A 25,343-nucleotide genomic window follows, 5' to 3' on the forward strand; every position below is an offset into this window, starting at 1 on the left:
AGGCTACTATATTTCTAAATATCCTATTGCTACACTTAATGGCAATATTGCACTGGTCTGTTGGACTTGGTTGAACAAAAATAAACAATATTTTGTTGCTTAAGCTTATGTATTCAGTCATTATTCAATGGTATACTAAAAATCCATATAAAAAAACTTACTTCTCACTGTTCTCAGGTCAAATATTTATATGCGATTAAAATGCAATTAATTTCGATTAATTAATTACGAAGCCTCTAATTAATTAGATAATTTTTTTTAATCGAGTCCCGGCCCTAGTAATTATCATTAAAAAATGACAGTATATTATTCATAACTTATGATTTTCCCTAATTCTACTTTTTTCCTCTCTCATTTAAAGTTTCCTTTCCAAAAGTCCTACTGTGTGTCATATCATTTAGCCTTCACTATTCACAATATAGAATGGTGATGTAAATAAATTTGCAAACCATGCTTCTAAAATTAATTGTTGGTTCTGTAACCCTGGAAGACTGTATTGTTTGCTAGCTAAACCCCTTTGACATAAAATATTTACTTGAAATATCCCTGATGAAGTTATTATTTCAGAAATATAACAAGACATTTGCATTTTCACAGTTCATGGATGACACGCAGGTAAACAATTCTTACATTAACCCCAGTTTGGGAAACCCTTGTAATGTAATGTTTAATGGACTTCATGGTGATATCAAATAATGGAACATATTTTACATTTACATTTATTCATTTAGCTGATGCTTTTATCCAAAGCGACTTACAATTGCTATATATGTCAGAGGTCGCACGCCTCTGGAGCAACTAGGGGTTAAGTGTCTTGCTCAGGGACACATTGGTGTCTCACAGTGGATTCGAACCCGGGTCTCTCACACCAAAGGCATGTGTCTTATCCACTGCGCCATCACCACCACCCAGAATTTTATTTCTCTTTGTTTTTTATATTGATATGTACATTTAATGGCAAGTTTAAAACAAGTTGAAAAAGTAATCTAAAATGTAGTCAGAATACATTACCTAAAATTAGTAACCTAGATTACATTACTAACAACTATTTTCATCATGTAGTCTGCAATTCACTGCGAACTACCCAAAACTGACTATTAGTAACTTAATTTCAACTATCTCTCATTAATTTGCAACTACATGTCAACTAACTCTGATTAGAGTGTCATTAGACTTAGTTTAATAAGTTGACATGTACTTGAAAAGTTACTTGTAGGAAGTCGAATATATGTTGGGAGGCCATAAAAATAAAGTATTATCAGATATTTATACAGTTTACGAATACTCTAATGACTTTAGTTGACGTGTAGTTCCAAAGTTACTTACTGTTATTAGGGTAGCACTTTATTTTAGAGTACGTTTACTTCCCAGTCCTATTTCCATATACTTACTCTGTACATCTACCATAAATTACTCAATAAGTACCGTGGTACATGTTTATACCCCCAACTTGAGTACCGCATAACTTGTTCTGTACACTAACTAAGAGGTACATACACCAGTACTTACATAATAGGTATATAGAAATAGGACTGTAAAATAAAGTGCACCATTTTACACACACATTACACAGGAATTACCAATTCTTCAAACTTTGTAAGCACTGTTGTGGAGAGCAATTTAACATTAACACACACTTGTTTGTAAGTACTACATATTTGCCACGTGTATGCCAAGTACAGTATGTGTCTTGTTTGTTACCACATAATAGCACATTTTTCCGTAGGTGCTACACATTTACCATGTACATAGCATTAGTATGAACTGTAATGTGTCTTATCAGTTACTATATACAGATACAGTAAGTCACCTGCCTGTTTGTACCCACTTGTCCGTAAGTATTACATATTTACCATGTATATACATTAGTAAGTACAATAAAGTATCTAATTAACACTACCTGTAAGTGACTGTTATTACCCACACTTGTCTGTATGTACAAACTAATTACTATGCATGTACGACTGTTAAGTACAGCCATGTTTCTTATTTGTTACCATGTATACACTTATTTACCACTCATTTGCCTGTAGGTACAAGATATTTGCCATATATGTACCAGGGAAGTACACGTACTGTAAAATAAAGTGCTACCGTTATTAGAATGTCTAAAGTGGACTATCCAAAACGTTTACTGATTACACTTATCCAAACAGGTACATCTCAAGCACGTCTGAAGGAAGCCCTATGTCATTAGGTTCATGTCCACCTGACACTGATAACGTATTATTGTTTTTAAAACTATAAAAAAGCAACATAATGGAACGGAATCAATGGGGTCTCATGTTTTTTATGAACTATTTTTATAGAAGTCTTTAAGTCTAGATTAGCAAATTAACTCCTAATCTCGACCATCCTGACCCTTCTGAAAGCTGTAAATGCAGACTTTCTGACTTGAACTGAATGCAGCAGTACCGACAGAGAACTTTGACCCTTCGTTTCTGCAAATCATTTCTCGTTTCCATTTTTTCTCCCTGTATTCTCTCGGTTTCTTTTCGGCTCAGTTGCTCGGCAAAGATAAGAAGAAAGATCCAGAAGTACCTAGTTTCCGCTCATAACCTCGTTCTGCGCTCTGAAAAAGCTTTTAGTCTAATTTATTCCCTCATCTCAACATCATCTCAACTTCAGCTTTAATTTCTCAAATTAATGTCCCTCAGAGAAATTACCAGAAATGCATTCACTGCTGTTCAATGACCCGGACGACTCTTTTTCCTCTCCGTGGTATAATTAAGAGCTCATTTTAAATTATGTTATTATATTGTAAAAGCTTTTTTTTTTTTTTTTTTTTTTTTTTTTTTTTTTTATAGAAGTTCTGAATAAGCCATGTACGGAGCCTTTACTTTTTTGTTTTGTTTCAAATAGTTTATTGCTTTATTTTAAAATTGATATTTCAAAATCTAAAATTTGATTGAATGATTGGATGAGTCATATCAATTGAATAATGTGCAAGTAACAGTGATAAAGCACAACAGAAGGATGCTTGGAGTAAAAAGGATATTTTTAAAAACGGATAAATTGATTTGGTAACACTTTATTTTAAGATGGCCTTGTTACATGTCACGTGTACTATTTTAATAACAATAAATTACTCATAATTACAGTACATGCAAGTAACCCTAAGGTAGGTTTAGGGTTGGGGTAGGTGTAGACGTTAATAAAACACAATCTAATAGGTACACAATTAGTAGTGTTAGGTTCTGGGTTTTGCTGCATCCCTTCGAGCCACAACCACCTAAGATGAGCTCTGAAACTGTTAAGAAATATACTGTATACAAAGTCATGTCAATTCAACTTGGCTACAAAACATGTTTTGAATAATTCCTTGTGTAGAACTACACTATCAAATGATCTAGCAATCAGACAAGTTGCTGTTACCAAAATTGCTTTTGGCTCTTCAATGACTTCACTTGGAAACGAGGAGAAAAAAATATAGACAAAAGCCATATCCAAATAATTTCTTTTAAGAGCAAGATGGTCTGTTGTATAATTTGTGAAGGATAATCACAAAAAGATTGTCCTGATTAGCAGTCTGTGTGATATGACTGGATGTTTTCCACTCATATCTCAGGGCACAGGTGGTGTGGGGGAAGCGCAGGCCATGAAAGGAGAGAAATAGAGGGATTATGACCCATGAAAAAAAAAGAAAAAAAAAACATTCCCTGCAATGAGGTTTTTCATTTATATGGGTGAAATGAGAGCCTGAAATTTAAGTATGTTATATAATTCCTCACAGCTTACTGATCGAGTCAAGCACTGTGGTGTCATTTATAGAGATGGCAGGGAACCACAGAGGAGAAAAAGTCAAGAAATTCCCCTGAAGGCACAGGTCAGAGCTTTGAATCATGAAATATAAAGACAGCTGAGACGTGCCTGTGCTGTGCTATCAGAAGGAGTGAAAGTCTCTTAGCCCTCTATCAATAAAGCAGTACGTGAGTTAGAAAATTATTTGTATATAGACATGCTATCATGCTCACTGTCCTGTTAGCAGCTGCGTCAGCTGACAGAAAGACTAAACTGCTGTATCAGATGCTGCTGTCATGCTGCTGCTGTTCTGCTGTCAAACACTGCGTATCGAGTTCATTGCTTTTGTTTGTCTATGCTTATGCTCCTGGCCGACTCCTGAGTGGATTAAAAACAAACAAAAATAAAAGAGTAAGTTAGGATAAATTTACAGACAGCCACTGCAAATTAAACAACAGTTTAGGGTCATTTTGCTAACATTGCCATTAAGTTATGAAAACGCTATTTCTGAATGTTTTCTGGACATTTACAATTATTATTTTTTAAGTTTGTAAAAAGTTAAGGAACCATGTAATTTTATATGTTATCATTTATAATTTTATCATTTATTGAATCATTGTATCATTTATCATTAGTTTGTTTTCTGAAGAATCTGAAACAAGAGTACATAAAAATAAATAAATAAATAACATAAAATAAATGGCAAATTAAACCATTTTGGAAAATGACATCCATAAACAAATTAAAAAACAAGTCTGTCTTGTAATTTTTGAGAATATTATTAAAGGGGTCTTATGATGCGATTTCAAGTTTTCCTTTCTCTTTGGAGTGTTACAAGCTGTTTGTGCATAGATAAGATCCCTGAAGTTGCAAAGACTAAAGTCTCAAAACCAAAGAGATATTCTTTATAAAAGTTAAGACTCGACCACGCCCTCCTAAAACGGATCATTTAAACACGCCCCCACATGTCTACGTCACAGTGTGGGAAGATTTGCAAAACACCGCCCAAATGTATACGCAAAGAAAGGAGGCAGAACTATTATACTTGCTGTAGTATTGTTGCTGCCGCCGGCACCATGACGTGGAGATGCTGGGTTTCATTGTGAAAGCGAAAGTACTTTGTTTGGGCTTTCAAAAGAGGACACAACTAGAAATCAGTGGTTAAGTTGTATTTACAACACTGTTCCAGAACAGTTCAACCCAAATATTAGAGTGTGTGCAGCACATTTTAAAGAGGACTATTTCCTAAACCTGGGAGTAGCCGGTCAGCTATGCACAAAGGCTGTTTCTATAAAGTGGGGCAATTCCAACTTTGCAAGGACAGTCTGGCACTTCTGACTCACAGCCTGTAAATATTGTTTCCTCTAAGCTGCGCACGCGCACCGCCGCACACACGCAAAGATGAGCTGTGAAAGCCATTTGATTGTATTCTAGTAAAAACAAATGAATTGCAATGCTAATATATATTGTTAACATGCTAATATATATTGTTAACAATATAACTTTAATATTGTTAACTTTTTTCATATTGCGATTTCTAATATTGGTTTTCTATTTTAATATATTTTAAAATATAGTATCCCTGTAAAGCAAAGCTGAAGTTTCAGCATCATTACTCCAGTCTTCAGTGTCACATGATCTTTCAGAAATCATTCTAATATACTGATTTATTATTATCCGTGTTGAAACTGTTGTGCTGCTTAATATTTTTTGGAACGTTTTTTCTTTGATTCTTTGATTAGGCAAATAAAAAGTAAAAAAGAACAGCATTAATTAAAAATATAGATATTTTCAAACAATATAAGTCTTTACTATCACTTTTTATCCATTTAACACATCCTTGCTGAATAAAAGTATTAATGGCACTGTATTGCCATTCTGTAAAAATGTTTTCTCAAATAACCTAAAATGTACATAATTTAGTTACATCAAGGGTCAAATATAAATATAATTTTGTGCGCGCATGTCACAACATGGTAAGGGGCGTAAGATTTCCGTCACACGCTTGAGGTATTCAGCCAATCACAACACACTGGATAGCTGGCCAATCAGAGCACGCCTCACCTCTCAGAATGATTAGATTTGTAAAAATCGACATGTTTCAGAAAGGTGGAGCATAGAGGAGCAAAAATAATGTACAGTATGTGGAAAATAATGTATTTTTTGAACCTTAAACTGTATAAACACATTGCATTACACCAAATACAAAAAATAATGTTCTTTTTAGCCCTTTAAAGACCAGATAAGTGCTTGCCTTAAAGGTGCAGTAGGAGATCTTGGAAAATGCTAATTTTAGCCTGATAGCACTGAAAGCGAACATCCCACCCTCCCTGCAAATCACCATCCAAAGCCATGCCTCCTGAATGCATGAACGCTAGACTAGATGACCAGAGACAATATGACTAATGCATCATGTGTCATTCCCTGGAGAGAAAACTTTATAGTACAGTTAGTAAGTACTACAATACCAGGAAGGAAGATCAGGATGTTGATGTTTGCCTGTCATTCTCGCTCTGTCTGTATAGCATATGTGAACGCGCTGAAGACGTATCCTGCCTGCGCGAACCGAATGCACAGAGGTATGCAAATACATGTTGACAGGCAGGTAGGAATGTCTATAAAAAATGCTCGGAACAAGCGTTTTGATTGGACGAACATTTCTTGGTCCTACGCCTTCCACAGAATATATAAATGCATATAAATACATTTAGACCACTTAACTTAATGATCGCTATGGGGATATGAAGAGACTTTCAACCAGCATAACAAAAAGATGCTTCTGAAGACAATCCCCAATTGCACCTTTAACATGTGTTCATGAAATGTTATCAATTTTATTATGATTATTTTATAACGATTGTGTATGAATTGCATTCAGTAAACAAAAAATAATAAAATAAATTTGTATTTTCATAAGACGTTTCCTATTATTTTATATTTGTTGTATTTCATGGGACAAGTCTTGCATTTTTATTTTTTATTTCAAATTGTCAAGAAATTGATTTAAAATGGCAGATGACAGAATGGCAGCATGCAATTATAATAAACAGATCAGCATTTATTAATGTGGACACTAATATAGTTATCATATATAGTGGATAATATATAAGTTAGCATTCACTACTGCAAAATAAATACAAACATAGGCAGATTCATCAGGACTTCAGCAGTGAGATCAAGTTCAGTGTTCTTGAATTATTGTTCACTCAGTTTCTTATCACATAATAACATTAATAAAGCTCAAATCAATATTTTCCAGTTAATTTATTGTGTAGCCTCACACAGGTGTTCTGATTACTGCACTATAATTTAAATAAAAAATTGCTAATAGCTATCTGGTTAAAAGGATATTTCACCCAAAAAAATTAAAAAGATTTGCTGTTAATTAACTCTCCCTCTGGTAATGCAAGATGTATGCGTGACTATTTTTCTTCTTCAGAACAGTAAAGAAGTTTTTTTTTGCTGGAACCATTTTCCTTAATGATTCCTAAAATGCAAGTCAGCAGCTACCAGCACTTGACAGTCCAAAAAAAAAAAAAAAAAAAAAAAAAAAAAAAAAAACTAAGACAAATTTAATGGCTTCTGACAATGTATTGAGGTCTTATCATGCAAAACGATCAGTCTGTGCAAGAAACTGAAGATTTACAACATTACCTATATTCCATAGCCTCAGGCAAACAGGGAAGTCAGATTATGTTCAGCAAATTAGCTCTCAGACAGTTTTTGTTACATAAGTAGGACTCAAACAGAGCTATTAGTGAATTACAGGTGTTTATTGGTAAACAGCAGAGCAGATGGATCAGGATATGATGATTGATTAATACGATTGACCGGTTTGAGTGCGTTGAGACGGTAACTTGGAATCTTTGTCTTGACAGGAATTCCACACACACACACACACACACACACCTCACGCAGGCGGAGCAGCAGACTTCTGGAACAGATCACTGGAGCAGACAGACTGGGGAACACCGGAGAACGAACACTCACTGGAGGTTCACAAGTACACAAGGAGGCAAGTAACAGGCAATTCATAGAGATATCGTTAGCAGTCCCCTTCACATCAACGTTTCCATAAACATGTATTATAAACATCTTGACTTAAACAAGACCAGACACTTGATTGATGTGAGGTGTGAGCTTTTATGGTGCGTGTTGATGAGGATCTGATGACGTGAAGGTGTGCATGATTAAGGCTCAGATGAAATCAGGTGCGTGCGTGCGTTGGGATAGGTGGAGGACAGACAGATCCGTGACAGACTTTTTTTTTTTTTTTTTTTTCAATGAACCGGTTTTATTTTTAATTTAAATTAGTACAGGTTTTAACCTGGAAACACTATTCAATATGTCACAGTTTAACAGGCAGATTTAGCAAGAGCTGAAACTTTAAGTTATAAGAAAATTTAAGTAAAAAATAAACAAATCTTCATCCCTGCTGCAGTTCTCTCTTCCTCTCAGTTTGTTTTCTGTCCAATTTTATATATATATATATATATATATATATATATATATATATATATATATATATATATACATACATACATTTCATTTCTGTGAACCTCTTAAAGTGACCTTTAAAGATAAATTAAATTCAGCATGGTTGACTCTTACGTGACTCTTACGTTGACTCTTACAGCTGTTCACACAAAGGGAGAATGTTGTTCTGTAAAGCTCCAAAGACTTCAATCACCAAAGGTCAAGACTGTATATAGATATCTATTAAACTAGTTATCAGCCGTGGAAAACATTTTATTTTTCATCACTCTTCACCTTTTTTTTTTAGTAAACTGTTTGTGCTGTGATCAGTGTCAGGGAAGCTACTGAAGTTAGTAGTTGGCTACACCTTTGTGTAGAAGGTGCGTGTGTGTTGTATTAAATGTGCCCTTAGAAGTATATAGTATGATATTGCAGATAATGCACTATTAATGAAATAAAAGGCCACTTACGTGTAAAAGACAGTACACTTTCATGTTTCCAAATAAAATAAAGTGCACTTTTAAACAAGTACACTTTATAATAATGTCAAATTAAAATATATATTTTAAATAATGTTTTAAGTCTTTTGTCATCTTTTAAAATACACTTATTTTGACACACTGAATATCATGTGAAGTACTTGATTATAGTTTTAACTATAATCTGTTATTCAATATTACATTTATAGTTAATATATTTTAAAAGCACTAAATTGAATGATAATTATAAACATGTAATTACAAATATATTTTAATACATGACAATAACGTTTTAATAGAAATTACATTAAAGTATTTTAGTTTACAATAAATGCTTGCCAGTGCATTCTGCAGTTAACTTTAACCAACCAAAACAATAGACATGATTGTGAAAATACATACAAAGATGAACTGAAGTCCTTACTAAAATAAGCACTTAACAGTTCTACTAAGCATTTAGCAGAATTTAACTAAATGTTTTGCTAGAAAAAAAGTGTAAAATACCTCGCAAGGACTAAGTGAATCAGATATCCCACTGCTACATGAGCACCAAATTAGTGTTTGATTATTGCCTCAGATCACACCGCTATAAAGACATGTTCAAAATGCAGTGTGACATAACAAACAAATAAATAAATAAATAAAAAGCGATGTAGCACAATGCAGCAATGCTCAAACTACATTCAAATAAGTATCTTATTATAACTTCTGTCATATCATTGAAAAATGTTAAGTTAATAGTATTGCTACTTTTGGCTTCCCAAATGTCTTTGATGTAGTTAAATCCTCAGTTTAATTTGAAATCAAGATGACTTTAAAATCAATGCTAAATCCTTTCTTGAGACAAATGTTTGGCTGATGTTTTATGTACTTACAGAGTAGGAAACGACAACACAAGGAATCCATATCAAATTGAACAAATATGCTTATGGATGCGCAACATTTTCACTCGCTCCTACTTGACATGGCACAACTTCAGACAGCAGCGGCTCTAACAAAACAAGTATTTGAACAGATAATACTTTCATCGCAACTGCAGGATGTTAATCCTATTAGAACTCAGCTGTCGTCATGGTAACCCTGCGTTTTTAATCATTTTGTACCATGATCTTTCCGCCCATTTTCTCATGGAAAGCTACTGTGAAGGTTTTTCCATCCAGTCTTTGGCTTGTGCCGGCTAAGAAACAGTTGGAATGGAGGATATCCCTGCTCGCAGGCACATTTCATACTGTCTCTAGGATCAGAGATAATGCTGTAATTATGCAAGGGATGTTGAGTGATTCTGTGACAGCCCTGTCAGGCACATTCACTCACATCCCCGCAATCCAGCATTCACCACTGAGAACCCGTTGAGTTCTTCTTAAGCAGACAAGCCAATATGTCATTCTTTTCAGGTTGTGCACACATATACAACCTTGCCATATCTACATATAAATTTGTAGCGGTGTGCGCGCTAGACTAGTTTCATTTGAACCATCTGTTTTGGAAAAATAATTTAATTATATTGTGAGGAAAATCATCTGGAAATGTTCAGAGTGAGTATTTAAATGGTGATGGTCCAACAAGCAGCATTGAGTGGCATTTGCAACAAAATTATTTCCTGGTATCAATATCAAGTGGAACTTTAGTCGGGTGAGCACAAAAACCTGGTTAGCAGTGTGAAGTAAAACTAGTTCTTGAGATGTGACAAAACACTTAGACAACCACAATTTCACCTTCCATTAGTTCTAAAATAGTGAAACTGACACTTTTTTTTTAATGTACATGATCGTGGCCTAATGGATAGAGAGTTGGACTTGTAACCCAAAGGTCGTGGGTTCGAGTCTCAGGTCCTGCAGGGATTGTAGGTGGGGGAGTGAATAACCAACACTCTCTCCACCCTCAATACCACGACTGAGGTGAGACCCTTGAGCAAGGCACCGAACCCCCAACTGCTCCCCGGGCGCCGCAGCATTGGCTGCCCACTGCTCCGGGTGTATGTTCACTGCTGTGTGTACACTTGGATGGGTTAAATGCAGAGCACAAATTCCGAGTATGGGTCACCATACTTGGCCACACACCACTCCCCCCCTTTCCCCTAATAATCTACATTTACATTTACATTTACATTTATTCATTTAGCTGACGCTTTTATCCAAAGCGACTTACAATTGCTATATATGTCAGAGGTCGCACGCCTCTGGAGCAACTAGGGGTTAAGTGTCTTGCTCAGGGACACATTGGTGTCTCACAGTGGATTCGAACCCGGGTCTCTCACACCAAAGGCATGTGTCTTATCCACTGCGCCATCACCACCCCTAATACCGCCATCACCACCATCTAATACTTCATATAGGCCTAGATTAAAATATAAATCTAAGGAAAACAAATAGTAAAGAAGCATCTTTAAACCAACTCTTTTAGGGAACTATAGACCGGTTTCCCTTCTACCTTTCATTACAAAAACACTTGAACAAGTTGTGTTCAATCAAGTCTCTGCCTTTCTCACACAGAACAACCTCCTGGACAGCAACCAATCTTGCTTCAGAAGTGGACAATCGACCGAAACTGCCTTGCTCTCAGTTATTGAAGCCCTAAGTCTTGCAAGAGGGGCTTCCAAGTCTTCATTACTTATCTTGCTGGATCTCTCCGCTGCTTTTGATACAGGCAACCACCCGATCCTCCTGTCAACCCTACTGAGAATGGGCATCTCAGGAACCGCACTCCAGTGGTTTGAGTCTTACCTCTCAGATAGGTCATTCAAGGCATCTTGGAGAAGTGAGATATCCAAGTCACAACATCTAGCTATCGGGGTTCCTCAGGGCTCAGTTCTTGGACCTCTTCTCTTCTCTGTCTACATGGCATCATTAGGTTCTGTCATGCAGAAACATGGCTTTTCATATCATTGCTATGCTGATATGAAAAGCCATGAAATGACTGCTAATTTTTCAGCAGTCATTTCTGCAGTCTTTAGTTTCACATGGCCCTTCAGAAATCATTTTTAATATGATTTGGTCCTCAAGAAACATTTCTTATTAACGGTTGTGCTGTTTAAACATTTTGACAGAGAGAACAGCCATCATAAGTAGCTCTCAGGCAGTCCCATCATCTCTGTTGATGCCCTCCATGCTAGAGAAGGGTCACGTGGCACTCTTGACAGGATGCATGAACACTGACATCAGCTTTACCATGGTAGAAGTGAGGTGTCCAATAACCAGAGACATGCTAGACAGGCAGTGTTGCTGTCATATGTATGTGAACATGCTCTCTGTGCTGCCTGGCTGTGGCTCATCTTGTTTGACAGAAATGTCACTATGCTGGCTCAAATCACCTGTCTGAATAATAAAACACACTGTGGATTTTTTTTTTCCTTTCTCTGTGGATGTTCCAGAAGAAGACAGATGGTGAAATTAATCAGTAATAAACCCAACGATGAGCAGTACTCCCAGAATTATTACAGAGAGCGTCCTGATGAATAGCGGCTTATTATATATTCCACACCTCACACCAACAATTCAAATATTTCACCGTGATTGTCTCACACCATTAAACTGAGTTGTTTTCAGCGGGGTGTGAGGGGTCTATCATAAAGCTAATCTGAAATTTTCATATGAGCTTTTCCTCTCAATTGATCCTTGGCATGAATATAATAGCATATTATGGAATATATATAGGTCACATTTTCAGATAACAGTGAATGTGCTTACATGTTCATGCATTTATATGACTCTAAATAATTACACAACACAATATGAGGGCAAGTAAATGATGACAACTTTCAGTTTAACCGTAAAGCTTCGGTATCATCTGAAACAAGGTCAATACAGCATCACTGATATATTTTGGTGGTAATGTATATATGTGTGTGTGTGTGTGTGTACAGTGCAATTTTGACCAGATGTTGGTATTAACACAATAAATTTATTCAGATAAAGAAATCATAATATTAGAATCCATAAAAAGTTATATTCAATAAAGTTGAATGACACAGGAAAAAAATAAAAAAAACTTTTGAAAACACTGACTGCATTTCTTACTTAGTGAAATCACTGTATAACATTTATTCATTATTTTTTGTCTTCCTCAGAATGTCCAAGGTGCTTTTTTCCAAACAACGAAATATCACTGATTGTTGCTGTCATGTTCCAAATATGACACAAAAAGAAAAGAAAAGAGCACTATTTAAAATAAAATGTACTTGCTATTCTCTGAAATGCTTTCCTTCCACTTAGATTTATTCACACTCATTCAGCCCTCTCCTTTGTCAAGGATAACATAATAAAGTTAAACTCTTAGCATTGTGGTCCTAAATTGCTAAACTACATTTTGGTGGTTCTCATGAGAGTGACTACATCTATTTTACTCTCATAAGACTCGCCTGAAGTTATGGTGCAACATGGCATGGACAAGACGAAAGGCTGGTACAAAATATAATCTTTTTAAACAAACAAATAACTGAATTAATAAATAATAACTCTGTCAGTCTTGTGATATTAAAACATTGCCAGCAAAGAATGAGAAGTGAGCAACTGAGTATTTGAATTGCCTTTTAGCAAGTCTGTTTTAAAGGAACAGTCCACTCAAAAATTAAAATGAGCTTTTTATTCACTCTCAGGCCATCCAAGATGTAGATGAGTTATTGACAGACCTCTATTATAATATTTATTTTTTAATGAAATTTTCATGAATCAGGAGAGAAATAGATACAGATCAAGCACCTTTTATACTGTAAGTGGAAACAGTCCTAAACGAATATGTAGGTGGATTTTGATGTTAGAGGACTACAGGGGATGAACTTTTTTTTTTTTTTTTATGGATTTCTTTTTATTTTAACCAGAAGTGATGGATTAAACTTAAAATGCCTTAATGATGATTGTTTCTTACAAACAGTCCTATCACAGTTTTTTTCCTCTTAACAAAATTTATGGACTGAGGTCATGTAGATTCCTTTTGGATAACTGAGATGTTTTTTATCAGCTGTTGGACTGTTTGGACTGATGGCACCCATTCACTGCAGATGATCCACTGGTGAGCAAGTTATATAATGCTAAATTTATTTAATCTGTTCTGATGAAGAAACAGACTATATCTTGAATGGCCAGAGGGAAAGTAAATTTAAGCAAATTTTTATTATTGAGTAAATTATTATTTTAATAGAAGAACACATTATAAGAGAAAAAAAGACAAGCAGAATGGAAAGAACAAAACAACAAAAACAAAATTCATGTTTGTCCCTTACCTCAAGCTCAGTTTCAGCCCTTTATTAGATTGCTGTTATGTAATAACTCAAGAGTCATGGCATATTGAATCAGTTTTCAAGAAGAAACTATTCTATTCTTTGAGGTATGAAGGACTTGTGAATCTACTTTGAGTCCTGTGTTCCAAATCAAGTCATGAATGTTCACTAATGTCTATTTGTTAATGAGAACCATTTTGAATTCTACCTATAAACATCAGAAAAGTTGTTGCTACTACAAGCTGCATCTGCCACATAATGTTCTGGTAAAAATGTTTTTCTTAAAAAGCATGCCAAGCCATTGAAAATCTTTTTAAGCTATATTAACCACAAACCTTATTTCACTCGTAAATCGAAAACCTCTTTTCTTAAAACCCATTCGGAATTCCCAAAGGAACCCATGGTAAATTACCCTTCCAGGTTGTCCGACAGATTAATGTTATGGCTAAACAGCTCTACAAATCCTACAAGATCCTGAAATCCCCAATACTTAACAATAGCAGATATTGTAGGCATAGTTCATCTGGACTGAATTTCTTTGGATTCAATGAAACTGATCCTATAATAATCCAAATGTCTTCAGCTAATAATATAGTAGTTTGATAAGGCTGAAACTTTCATATTAGTCATAAAATGCTTTCAACCAATAAGAAATGGCCAGGTGACTAATATCTAGCTCATGTTTCAACTTGACAAACATAAGGCATCTTCATTCAAACATAAACTCACCTGGCTGAAAGAAGCAAGTGAAGATCATATTATCTTTCTCCATTTGTCAGATGTCCAAGATTTGTGCTCTGTGCAATAGGTTGTCATTCATCCATTTTTGTGTGAAATGTATCTATTTATCAGTGCACTGGTGCATTTAGAGTCGGAGTGACTCAGCCACATCCAAAAGTAAGTTTAAATTTAGTAACTTGAGTAGATCTGTTATGATCTGCAGCCTGCATGACCGGTGTCTGAAGCACGGGGGAAACAACGCCAATCTATTGTCCCACATGGCCCATGACATCATAGACGGGGTGCCCGGAAGTATAAGAGGGCACCTGCTGAATACATCATCCACTTAGCAGTCTGAAGGAGACATAGACAGGCAGGCCAAAGGCATGGCAAGGGTCAGACACCGGTCATGCAGACTGCATTCCCCATAGTGCCCCCTAGGGGGAACAGCGTCTTGTTCCCTCTCGGGGAACCATGGTTACATGCATAACCCGAGACATTTCTTGCACATACAGATCATTTCACTTCATAAGACCTCAAAATATTGTCAGGAGTCAGAGGTATTAATGTTGTCTCGCTTGTACAAGTATTTGCTTTTCTGACTCTTAAATGATGGTAGCTGTTGACTTGCATCTTAGTAAACTTTTTCCCCTTCGTTTTCAAGAACATTCTTATTTGTCATTGACCCAGTTGCCTCATTAGAGGTGTTTCCTAAGGTAGCAAACTATTACTACTAACCACATATTCTTACATAGTGAACAAAAGCCTAACCTTGAGTATTAAACAGTTAATGCTGTAAAATGAATGCAATAAATTATACAGATTTACATTGAATGGGGAACCCAAGTTCCCTCTACATAATGATCATAAAGAATATCATAAAGACTTTAAGGTAAGCCCTTGTATTATTTTGGGAATGTATCAAATATATAAAAATAAGCTTTAAAAGATGAACGGACTGATATCTCTGTACTTGTGTAAATGGCCTTGAACCATGGTGTTGAGCACTTGGAAAATGACCTCTTGCTCTGCATTTCAGTTCAGATAAAGCCTGTGTAAAATACTGGAAAAGTGGTGGACCAGATGTCAGAAATCATAGGGAGGGATCGCAACCCCTTTCAGTCTTCCTAGAAATGCAATGATTATAATGGATGAAGTCTAGTAGGGAAAATTGTTGAATGAATACAGCCGGGACTCTCATAAGCTTTCTAGTGCAATTTTGAAGAAACTGGTATTGATCTTTTTTTTTTTTTTGTCCTCATCTCACAAAAGCCATTCCCTCATTTGCCCTTCTCTTGCACCCATTGAGACATTTGTTCATCTAGCACATATTCAGGAGCAACATCCTCTGTTCAGCAAGTGACAAGTTGAGAAAATCAGAAACAGCAACTGTAATAGGCAATTGTATGGAATAGTATACGCAAAAAAAGATAAAGTTTTGTCATTATTTACTCACCCTCATGTCAACCTATTTGCTGTTATATATTTATTTATTTTTCTGTGGAATACAAAAGAAGAAATGATGAAGTCTTCTCATAATGACTACATCAAGTTCCAAAAAGAACATAAAACACCAAAAAAAAAAAAAAAAAATTGCAAAGGACTCATGCCATGCCATTATATTCATGCTTTATATTAAGTTTAGTTGTAACAATATTAATTTGTCCAAATTAATTTCAACATAATTGAGTGGTGGCTCTGGAACTAATTAATCTGATCTGTTTCAGTTCAGATTAACAGCTAGCATCGCATAAGGCAGTACTATGGACATAATTTACAATTTTTTAAATACTATCAGTATGATATACAGATGGCTGATATGAACATACTATACAGATGGATTGTGCAGTAAATGTATGTACGCTATGAGCAAAATCTATGAAAATAATTACAAATGGATATGAATAAGCTATACATTAAGATATATAAACACTAGTGCAATGAACACTGAAAGTGCATAAAATAAAAATTCCCAGTACATAGTTCTCAGTGTGTAGATGGATTTTTATTTATTTTATATTTATTTATTTATTTTTAAACCGATTTAGTGATGGGGAGGGGTGAAGAGTTTGTAGTGGTGTGTGAGGAGAGTTCAGTAGGGAGACAGCTGTAGGGAAAAAGCTGTTCCTGAGTCTGCTGGTCTTTGATCGGAGGCTCCTGAAGCGCCTCCCAGAGGGCAGTAAGTTAAACAGTCTATGGTCAGGGTGAGAGGAGTCCTTAAGAATGCCGCGAGCTCGACGTAAACAGCGTTTTCTCTGGACGTCCTCAATGGCAGGAAGTGGTGTCCCTGTGATGCGTTGGGCGGTTTTCACCACCCTCTGCAGTGCCTTGCGGTCAGCAACTGAGAAGTTCCCATACCAGACTGTGATACAGTTGGTCATGAATTATAGTGTGAATCTAAAAATAAATAAATAAAAATGAAATAAAATAAAAATCAGGGTCTGTGTCCATCATATATTATGCAGTTTCCTATGAAATCTGTCAATTCAAATTTGCAGACTAGCTTTGACTTTTTGCAATTGGCATTGACTTGTTCAGGCTGTAAATCAGGTCAAAAGTCATGTATGCATTATGCATGTATTATGCATTAACTTGTGAAATCTTGCGCATGGAAGACCAAATTTTAAAGCTGGCATGAAACAGAAGTTTTGATCATATTTTCTTCCCTATTGTTACTTATATCTGAGTGAAATGGCTTCTTCCACTAGAAAAAAAATACAAATGCAGGGCTTTATGTAGGTATTTATTTTGGTCCATTAAGAATTCACTGGACTATTGGATGGTTGTCATTTGAGATCTCCTGTAAAGGACAGGTTGTTCCCCCTTGCACTGGTGTGCATGCCATCAGAGATAAGAAGACATGTCATTGCAAGGAAAGCGAATAATGTACACTGATAGATCATTTATAATTAACGCTGCAACATTCTACTAAAAATTTTTTTTTTTTAATTTAAAATTAAATTCAGATTTTTATGGCAAATTGAAGTCATTATTCACTGATTTTCCCTCTGCTGCAGTTCTGAATTAAATATGGTGAATATAGAGACAGGACACAGAAACGGGCCACCTATTATAATGAATGGGAGAGAGTGAAATGCTCAAAAGACAATTGCCATCATCACCAGTTCTTTATGACAATTCTTGTTTGATGCCAGCTCTGGAAGCTCCAGATATCACCCAAAAAGCCATAAAGTGACTGGACCAACCTAAACTATATAATTTATCAGTGTTATCTGAGTACAAGGAACAATCGTATCAGACTGTAGTTTTTCCAGGTTTTGGCATTTCTCAATCAATTACATAGGAGCTGTACTTGTTTGACTGAAAATAGCTGCCTGAGTGTGAAGCCAAGCTGGCTGACTTGCCTTGAAAAAGATTTGATGGCATGATGAGACATGCAAGAACCAATGATGCCAATATTTTTGATGCACTATTCTTGAGTTCCGTTTGAGTTTTGTAGTCCATTTCAGACCCTCTCTGAAATATTTTATTCTGACTGTGATCAGTATGGTCAATTTGGGTCAATATATGCTGTGAAAAACATTTGTACAGTCTCCAGTTAGTTGTATAGTTTTCATAGTACTTTGTAATCTCTTTCTTCTTTTATGATAACATAATTAAATGATACAAGATGTGCTGACTTTGTTCCCTACATAACATGTGTAGACACCCCTGCCATAAAAGAACCATTTTTGGTTTCAGCAAACAGGTCTTAAAAGAACAATTGATTGATTGATTGATTGATATGCATGGTCACTGTGAACTGGACAATGGAAAACAGATAACAGTAATATAATATATTCATTTACAAAATAAATAAAATTTCTCATTTTGTGTTCCACAAGAACAGCATATGAGTATGGGATTTAATTTTTTTGCTGAACTACTTCTCCATTTATATTTAAAAAGTGAAACTTATGAACAGTATGCCACCACATAGCATGTCTTGTAGTTAAATTGGATTGTAGACTACGTAGAGTAGTCCTACAGAGGGTAGTCCGTACTGCTGAGCGAATCGTTGGTACAACCCTCCCCACTCTCCAAGAACTGTACTCATCCAGAGTGAGCAAAAGGGCTGGTAAAATCACTCTGGACCCCTCACACCCAGCACACTCCCTCTTTAAACTGTTACCGTCTGGTCGACGCTACAGAGCTCTGAGAACCAGAACGACCAGACACAGGAACAGTTTCTTCCCTCAGGCAATCAATTTCATTAACACTCTCATAATTGTCTATATTATATATTGTGTTTTTGCTGTTTTGTACATTGCCTATTTGGATATTTGTATTATTCTTTATTATCTGTGTCCTGTCCTGTTGCTGTCTTTCTGTTGCACTGTGGAGCTTGTCACTAAAACCAATTCCTCGTATGTGTAAACATACTTGGCCAATAAAGCTCATTCTGATTCTGATTGTATCTTAATCCGAGAAAATAAAATAAAGTAAATGAATTTAAGATTTAAGAAGTGTTTTTCACTGCAGTTTCTTTTTCTTTTCATGCTAAAGATGTTAATATTAAATGTGGCTGCGAGGGTTTGGTGAGATTTATCAGAGGTAAACAGATACAGGCCCTCAAGCTACAAGCAAACGTGTTTTGCGCTGCTTCCATTTTCAGGCTGAAACTATCACATGTTGCAGATTCATCCAAGATATTTTCTGTGAGTTTTCGTTCTTTGCTTTCTGATCCAGCCATAATTTTATTTCATTCTTTCTGAATGTGTTTTTTTTTGGGGGATTATTTTGGAAAATGTTTTTCATCTTCCCTCTAAATGTGGGAGTTTTGTTTCGGCACAAAAGAATGCATTCAGAATAAACAAGCGCTAAATGGTGGAAATTGCTTTGTAGACTTCTTAATGACGCTTGTACTCTTCCTCCCCCACTTCGGAATATTTTGGTCACAGATAAGCGTGTAATCGTTGGAGATGCACACACGCCAACTGCGGTCCTTTGATGTTTACAAGCCCTTCTCAAACCTTCTTAAAATGCTCTGGATTCAAAAGCCAGAAAACAGATTTAATAGAATCTTCCTGTCGCTCTAAGGAAATTGTCAACAGAAATTATACGGTTCTCTACAACTGGCTAATAAGGGGGGAAAAAAAGGTGACTTAGAGGCAGTAAGATATCTTTCTTAACCTATGTGGGTCTGTTCTACTTTACTTTCTCATTGGTATCAATAAGGGAAAGAAGTGTCATCCATTACAACAGCTAGATCATGTTGTGCTTAAGATCAATTCATTCATTAAAGTCCAGAATAAGCACACGGCTGCTAAGTGCATTGTATGAGATCATTATAACAGCTGAAATCAGCCTACAAAAGAAGCAGGGTAAACATACATTTCTAAAGCAGCACCCTAACTGAAATGGAACCTCACGTCTGGAATTCTCTATAAAGGCAGTAATGTACTTCAAATCTTAAAGGAATAATAATAATAATAATAACAAAAAAAAAATATGTATCTGCAGAAAATATGATATGAATGAAATAAAATGCCACTTGAGTCTAGAGTACACTCTTAGCATTACGTTTCTTAACACACTTATTTTTTAATAACATAATATTGTATACTAACTTGTAATAACATGATAATAAAACTCTATTTTTGTTCCTTGAAATGTACAATATTCAATAGAAATGACATTTAATATTTTTGTTTACCATAAATGCTTGTTAGTACACCCAACAGTACTTGAATCATATTTCAATAGTAGTAATTTTAAAATTAGATATAAAAATGTAAGTCCTACTTAAGTGAGTCTAAAAGCAATCAGCTAATTGCGTTTAATACAAATGTAATACAATACAAAATTTCATTTACTTGCAATTAAGTGTCCAAAACCATTACATTCAGAATTTCTCTAGATTTGCCTTGGATGGATTTTTTATTTTTTTTTCCGCACTACTCTTGTTGCTAAATGCATGTGATTTTTTTGACGTTAGAATTTCACCAAATTACATTTTCTTAAACAACACTATAATATTGCTGCCTACATTGTAGAGCCAACATCACATCACATTTATGATGCTTTAAATGCTGTCAGCTGAGATCTCTCTATCTCTTTTTCTCTTTCACTTCATGATGCATCTCTATTGACTGCTCACTCACGCCTGGATTATAAATCTCCCGAGGTTTGCCCAAACCATGCACCCCCCTCATTTTTTGTTCTTCCTACACATCAGTATTCACAATAAGCTTCTTATCTGCTGTGTTCCCCATCATTCCCCCAGATGCTCCAACTCTTTCTAGCTGAAGTTCATCATGACTTCAAATGAAGTCCATCTGTCACTCCCAGCCACCCAGTGGCCTTTGCTCTAGCTGTGCCCAGTGGAGGGGTCTCAGAGGGGGTGGGAGCAGGCCCTGGTAACCCTGCCTCCTACTGGGATTACGAATGACTGACAGGCGGTTCACAGCCTTGCCACATACAGTCAGTCAGGACCACTGGCACAAACCTGCAATGTCAACTGCAAACACATCTGAGGCACAGCTTGCTGCAGCTGAAAACAGTTTAGAGAGTAAATATAAAAGGTGAGAAATGGCTTTCATCCTGACTACGGGTTGTCAATAGACTTTTGTCAACATTAAGATGTTAGGTTAATACACTATACTGCCAAAAGTATTGGGTCACCCCCTTCTAATGAACAGGTTTGACTACTTTAGAAATTTCAATGAGTACAAATCTTAATGTTTAAGCAAATTATGATATTCTAGGGAATTATGTGCTTCTAATTGTATTGCAACAGTTTGGACAGAACCCTTTTCTATTCAAAAAGACATGATTGATTCAGTCAGTGTGGAAGAACTTGACTGGTTTGCAGAAAGCCAAGTCCTGATCCCAGCTGAACACTTCTGGTGTGACTTTAAATGCAGACCTTGAGCCAAAAACTCATCACCAAACACCAATGACTTGTATAGACACTATAAGGACAAAAGTGTTGGGACACCCCCTTCTTTAGAACAGAAAAGGCACTAACAAAACTGTGGCAACAAAGATGTAAAGATTGTAAACCTCAATGTCTGTGATGGTTACAGCTCTGCAACATGAGCAACAGTGATGCTTGCCTAAGCAAACGCAGCTAATAAGGTCTCTTAATATGCGTAGTAGGTGTACAAACAATTTTATGCCTCAGCAATCAAATTTGTACCCCATTTATTACCGATAAATAGATTTCGAGTTTTAGCTATTAGCAACTTTGGATAAAGTTATGAAAAAGCTCTTGACAATGAGTCCTAATATATTAATAATGACACCAGTATAACAGTAAGGGCTCATTAATTCTTAAAGAAATGCTTGCAGTTAGTTAGTTACTTCTATTTCATTACTCTTGGTCTTGTGGATATCTTTCATTTCAAGACGTGCGGAGCGCTGCTGCGATGAAACGGCCAGCCCCCCTGTACGTGCCCAGTTTTCTGCAGCTTCGTGATTGACTCCCCACAGAGAACGCAAGAGCGGAGTGAGGCCTGCCCAGAAAGCTAATGTTATTAGTCTCATTACAGCTCCCCAGGAGCTCTGAGGCAGGGGGGCGGCTGCCTGACGCGCTGTTTATTTCCGATAACATCCTCGCAACTACACTGCTCCAATTACGTTCCTCATAATGAGCTAGATTATGTTTCTCTCGGCAGCCCCGTGTCATTCGGAGTGAGAAGCGGTGGGGTTTTAGACAGGAACAATCAAGAATCAATCAAGAACTAATGTGAATTTTGATATGAATGTAAATATTGCCGCGGCAGGTGTGCTGCATTGTTCAGGTACAAATCACATATCCTGAACGACTTTTTTGGAATCAAAAAAGGAAATTGTCTTGATAGAACAAGCCATGACATTTTTCATCATGCAATAGTGGTGTCGGTAATTAACTTTCTGGAAGAAGGATTTGAAAAGTTCCTTTCTCCATTAAACTTGTTGCCGTTTTATGACTTCTCCTTTGAATGCTGTTAAAGCTGTAACGCCGAGATAATTCTCCACTTCCGAGCAATTCACCAATCGTGCTCCAAAAATGTAAAAACGAAAATGGCACACACTTGTTCCGACTCCAATTACATTCTCCGATATCAGTCTGGAAGTACATAGAGCTAATTAAAACAGTATGGTTAACCAACACCCCAGGCCATTCAGTCCTGCAACACTTTGAAATCACTTTTCTTATTGCGGTGCCAATCTCTTATGAGAAAGGGGCTCAATTTTATTTGAAAGTCTAATGCAATACTCACTGGCTGAACCTTTCGAAAATGAAGTGCCTGCAATAATTTCAGCAATTCCCAAAATGCATATGTGGGTCAAAAATGGACCCAGGCGTCAATTTTAATTCTACTTTTCCCTGTGATGTGATCTTCTCATCTCACATACCAGGAAACGCTTAATTAAGGTGTCCTGGATTGTATAAAGTATCACTTATATTAAAATGAGGTTTGGTATAATACCACTTAAACGCATATATGCTAAAAAAATAATAAAAATACATTATTCGTGAGAACACAGTTCAAGCTTAAACTTAAGAATTAAAATCTTTAAAGTATGTTTGTTTTGTTCACTTTTTTACCCAGCAGATACTACAAAAATACACTGTACTGCAATTTAGGGCAGAATTCAGAAAAAAAAAAAAATAATTATAAAATAATAAACTGTCTGACTGCTTTGTTTTGCTAAAGCTATTTTATGTTTCCTAAAGATTCACAAATGAATAATATTTTTACACTTTGCATAATTTGCCATAAATTAGTGGAAATTATTCACAGAACTAATATGTTGGTATTATGTGATATTTATATTGATTTCTACTTTGTTCTCTTAAAACATCACATCATGTTTCATATTTCATCTCAAGCTCTTCACAGACACTACTGTCTTTTTTATACAATATATTTATATATTTAATGCTGTCAAATGATTCATCGCTATTAATCGCATCCAAAATAAAAGTTTTTGTTTACATAATATATGTGTGTGTGCTGTGTATATTTATTATGTATACATAAAGACACACATATACAGCATATATTTTGAAAATATTTACATGCATTTGCATGTATATATTTATATTCAAATAAATGATATCATACATATATTTAATATATAAACGTAACATATTTTTCTTAAATATATACATGCATGTGTGTGTATTATACATACATAATAAATAAACACAGTATACACACATATATTATGTAAACAAAAACTTTTATTTTGGATGTGATTAATCGTTTGACAGCACTATATATATATATATATATATATATATATATATATATATATATATATATATATATATATATATATATATATATATATATATATATATATATATATATATAGCCTTCCACAAATCCCTTTTTTTCATAATTTCATAGCTTAAGATTAAAAGTCTAGGTCTTGAACAAATGAACAAAATAATATAAAAGGCATATGAAAAGAGTAAAAATAAATGAAAGTGTCATATATAAAAACAGAAAAAAAGGGTTTCATAAAAACCAAAGAAACACCCATGACACTCATTGTGCACCCGAAATAGAAAAATGGTTTTATGAAGAGATTTCATTATTGATTTAAAAAAAATTATAATAATGACATCAATGTAAATGCCTGTTCCTGTTTTCTTTTATATAAAATGCAAATGCAACATAAAAAAAAAAGATCATGTGACATAGCATTCATTAGCACTCTGGACATTCCTAACACTCAGTCTGTCACTTCTCAGTCATGTGGGTGTGATAAAAGCTTGTGACAGCGGGTGAGAAAGCTGTCTGTCTTCCTTCTGTCACCCTTAAAACCACAGAGCCCTTTCTCTCATGAGGTGCCATGGGCTTTATATCACCTCTGAAACAGAGGTAGACAGGCCCAAGGCAGGAAAGACACAGTTGATTCAAATAAAGTTACCGTATAAAACATTGTCAAACATTTAAAATCTACAGTACTTAAATTCTTGAGAAAGATGTGTATATTTTATTTTATGTTAAATATGAGTTCAGATGCAAAAACCTCTAAGTGCTGTCTGAAATTTTCTTCTAAAATGAGCTTTTTTTTATCAGGCTCCTTTGTGTAGGTTCAGTCATTTCACATTAATGGCAATGCATAGGTTATTTGTATTGCTATTAAAGCGAACTGAACATAAACATAGGAGTCTAATGCTAATTTTCGAAGAAAATTTCAGACAGCACTGTTCATATATATTTTGGTATTATATTTTTGCATTTTCTATGCTGAATTTATAATGGAAATAAAATACTGCACTTTTATTTGAAGCACTTGATTTTATATATAAAATAAATAAATAAATGTGACCAGGTGATAAGGTTTGATAAGGGTCAAAACCAGTCATAAGGGTCAATTTTTCGAAACTGAGATTTATACATCATCTGAAATCTGAATAAATAAGCTTTACATTGACATATGGTTTGTTAGGATAGGACAATATTTGGCCGAGATACAACTATTTGAATATCTGGAATCTGAGGTTGCAAAAAATAAGAAAAAAGAAAAAGAAAATTGCCTTTAAAGTTGTCCAAATTAAGTTCTTAGCAATGTATATTACTAATCAAAAATGAAGTTTTGATTTATTTACAGTAGGAAATTTGCAAACTATCTTAATGGAACATGATCTTTACTTAATGTCCTTTTGGCATAAAAGAAAAATGGATGGAAATTTTGACACACACAATGTATTATTGCTCCAAATATACAGCGACTTAAGACTGGTTTTGAGGTCCAGGGTCAAAAAT

This window comes from Barbus barbus, assembly GCF_936440315.1.
Source record: "Barbus barbus genome assembly, chromosome: 46".
NCBI lineage: Eukaryota > Metazoa > Chordata > Actinopteri > Cypriniformes > Cyprinidae > Barbus > Barbus barbus.